The following is a 3,696-nucleotide window of genomic DNA, read 5'->3' as shown; positions in this document are numbered from 1 at the left end:
GCAGCAAGGCTCAGAAGAGCCCACACACTCAGATCTTAACCCCAGTGTGCTGAAAGTGTCAAAACATGTTTTTCAGCAGAAATAAACATGTTTCTGCAAGTTTGGTCAACCCCATGTAAGTTATGGGGCAGTAACAGTACACTTTTCAAAACGTGTTTTTCAGCCCGAAATAAACGCGTTTTTTCAGACAACTGAATCCCCATGTAGCAACAAGGCTCAGAAGAGCCCACACACTCAGATCTTAACCCCAGTGTGCTGAAAGTGTCAAAACATGTTTTTCAGCAGAAATAAACATGTTTCTGCAAGTTTGGTCAACCCCATGTAAGTTATGGGGCAGTAACAGTACACTCTGCAAAACGTGTTTTTCAGCCCGAAATAAACGCGTTTTTTCAGACAACTGAATCCCCATGTAGCAACAAGGCTCAGAAGAGCCCACACACTCAGATCTTAACCCCAGTGTGCTGAAAGTGTCAAAACGTGTTTTTCAGCAGAAATAAACATGTTTCTGCAAGTTTGGTCAACCCCATGTAAGTTATGGGGCAGTAACAGTACACTCTGCAAAACGTGTTTTTCAGCCCGAAATAAACGCGTTTTTTCAGACAACTGAATCCCCATGTAGCAACAAGGCTCAGAAGAGCCCACACACTCAGATCTTAACCCCAGTGTGCTGAAAGTGTCAAAACTTGTTTTTCAGCAGAAATAAACATGTTTCTGCAAGTTTGGTCAACCCCATGTAAGTTATGGGGCAGTAACAGTACACTTTTCAAAACGTGTTTTTCAGCCCGAAATAAACGCGTTTTTTCAGACAACTGAATCCCCATGTAGCAGCAAGGCTCAGAAGAGCCCACACACTCAGATCTTAAACCCAGTGTGTTGAAAGTGTCAAAACATGTTTTTCAGCAGAAATAAACATGTTTCTGCAAGTTTGGTCAACCCCATGTAAGTTATGGGGCAGTAACAGTACACTTTTCAAAACGTGTTTTTCAGCCCGAAATAAACGCGTTTTTTCAGACAACTGAATCCCCATGTAGCAGCAAGGCTCAGAAGAGCCCACACACTCAGATCTTAAACCCAGTGTGTTGAAAGTGTCAAAACATGTTTTTCAGCAGAAATAAACATGTTTCTGCAAGTTTGGTCAACCCCATGTAAGTTATGGGGCAGTAACAGTACACTCTGCAAATCGTGTTTTTCAGCCCGAAATAAACGCGTTTTTTCAGACAACTGAATCCCCATGTAGCAGCAAGGCTCAGAAGAGCCCACACACTCAGATCTTAACCCCAGTGTGCTGAAAGTGTCAAAACATGTTTTTCAGCAGAAATAAACATGTTTCTGCAAGTTTGGTCAACCCCATGTAAGTTATGGGGCAGTAACAGTACACTTTTCAAAACGTGTTTTTCAGCCCGAAATAAACGCGTTTTTTCAGACAACTGAATCCCCATGTAGCAACAAGGCTCAGAAGAGCCCACACACTCAGATCTTAACCCCAGTGTGCTGAAAGTGTCAAAACATGTTTTTCAGCAGAAATAAACATGTTTCTGCAAGTTTGGTCAACCCCATGTAAGTTATGGGGCAGTAACAGTACACTCTGCAAAACGTGTTTTTCAGCCCGAAATAAACGCGTTTTTTCAGACAACTGAATCCCCATGTAGCAACAAGGCTCAGAAGAGCCCACACACTCAGATCTTAACCCCAGTGTGCTGAAAGTGTCAAAACGTGTTTTTCAGCAGAAATAAACATGTTTCTGCAAGTTTGGTCAACCCCATGTAAGTTATGGGGCAGTAACAGTACACTTTTCAAAACGTGTTTTTCAGCCCGAAATAAACGCGTTTTTTCAGACAACTGAATACCCATGTAGCAGCAAGTCTCAGAAGAGCCCACACACTCAGCTCTTAACCCCAGTGTGCAGAAAGGGTCAAAACGTGTTTTTCATCAGAAATAAACATGTTTCTGCAAGTTTGGTCAACCCCATGTAAGTTATGGGGCAGTAACAGTACACTCTGCAAAACGTGTTTTTCAGCCCGAAATAAACGAATTTTTTCAGACAACTGAATCCCCATGTAGCAGCAAGGCTCAGAAGAGCCCACACACTCAGATCTTAACCCCAGTGTGCTGAAAGTGTCAAAACATGTTTTTCAGCAGAAATAAACATGTTTCTGCAAGTTTGGTCAACCCCATGTAAGTTATGGGGCAGTAACAGTACACTTTTCAAAACGTGTTTTTCAGCCCGAAATAAACGCGTTTTTTCAGACAACTGAATCCCCATGTAGCAGCAAGGCTCAGAAGAGCCCACACACTCAGATCTTAAACCCAGTGTGTTGAAAGTGTCAAAACATGTTTTTCAGCAGAAATAAACATGTTTCTGCAAGTTTGGTCAACCCCATGTAAGTTATGGGGCAGTAACAGTACACTTTTCAAAACTTGTTTTTCAGCCCGAAATAAACGCGTTTTTTCAGACAACTGAATCCCCATGTAGCAACAAGGCTCAGAAGAGCCCACACACTCAGATCTTAACCCCAGTGTGCTGAAAGTGTCAAAACTTGTTTTTCAGCAGAAATAAACATGTTTCTGCAAGTTTGGTCAACCCCATGTAAGTTATGGGGCAGTAACAGTACACTTTTCAAAACGTGCTTTTCAGCCCGAAATAAACGCGTTTTTTCAGACAACTGAATACCCATGTAGCAGCAAGGCTCAGAAGAGCCCACACACTCAGATCTTAACCCCAGTGTGCTGAAAGTGTCAAAACATGTTTTTCAGCAGAAATAAACATGTTTCTGCAAGTTTGGTCAACCCCATGTAAGTTATGGGGCAGTAACAGTACACTTTTCAAAACGTGTTTTTCAGCCCGAAATAAACGCGTTTTTTCAGACAACTGAATCCCCATGTAGCAACAAGGCTCAGAAGAGCCCACACACTCAGATCTTAACCCCAGTGTGCTGAAAGTGTCAAAACATGTTTTTCAGCAGAAATAAACATGTTTCTGCAAGTTTGGTCAACCCCATGTAAGTTATGGGGCAGTAACAGTACACTTTTCAAAACGTGTTTTTCAGCCCGAAATAAACGCGTTTTTTCAGACAACTGAATACCCATGTAGCAGCAAGTCTCAGAAGAGCCCACACACTCAGCTCTTAACCCCAGTGTGCAGAAAGGGTCAAAACGTGTTTTTCAGCAGAAACAAACATGTTTCTGCAAGTTTGGTCAACCCCATGTAAGTTATGGGGCAGTAACAGTACACTTTTCAAAACGTGTTTTTCAGCCCGAAATAAACGCGTTTTTTCAGACAACTGAATCCCCATGTAGCAACAAGGCTCAGAAGAGCCCACACACTCAGATCTTAACCACAGTGTGCTGAAAGTGTCAAAACTTGTTTTTCAGCAGAACTAAACATGTTTCTGCAAGTTTGGTCAACCCCATGTAAGTTATGGGGCAGTAACAGTAAACTTTTAAAAACGTGTTTTTCAGCCCGAAATAAACGCGTTTTTTCAGACCTGAATACCCATGTAGCAGCAAGGCTCAGAAGAGCCCACACACTCAGATCTTAACCCCAGTGTGCTGAAAGTGTCAAAACATGTTTTTCAGCAGAAATAAACATGTTTCTGCAAGTTTGGTCAACCCCATGTAAGTTATGGGGCAGTAACAGTACACTTTTCAAAACGTGTTTTTCAGCCCGAAATAAACGCGTTTTTTCAGACAACTGAA

Source organism: Lepisosteus platostomus, chromosome 5 (genome assembly GCF_059453375.1).
Source record: "Lepisosteus platostomus isolate fLepPlt1 chromosome 5, fLepPlt1.hap1, whole genome shotgun sequence".
Taxonomy (NCBI): domain Eukaryota; kingdom Metazoa; phylum Chordata; class Actinopteri; order Semionotiformes; family Lepisosteidae; genus Lepisosteus; species Lepisosteus platostomus.
This window is presented reverse-complemented; position numbering follows the sequence as displayed.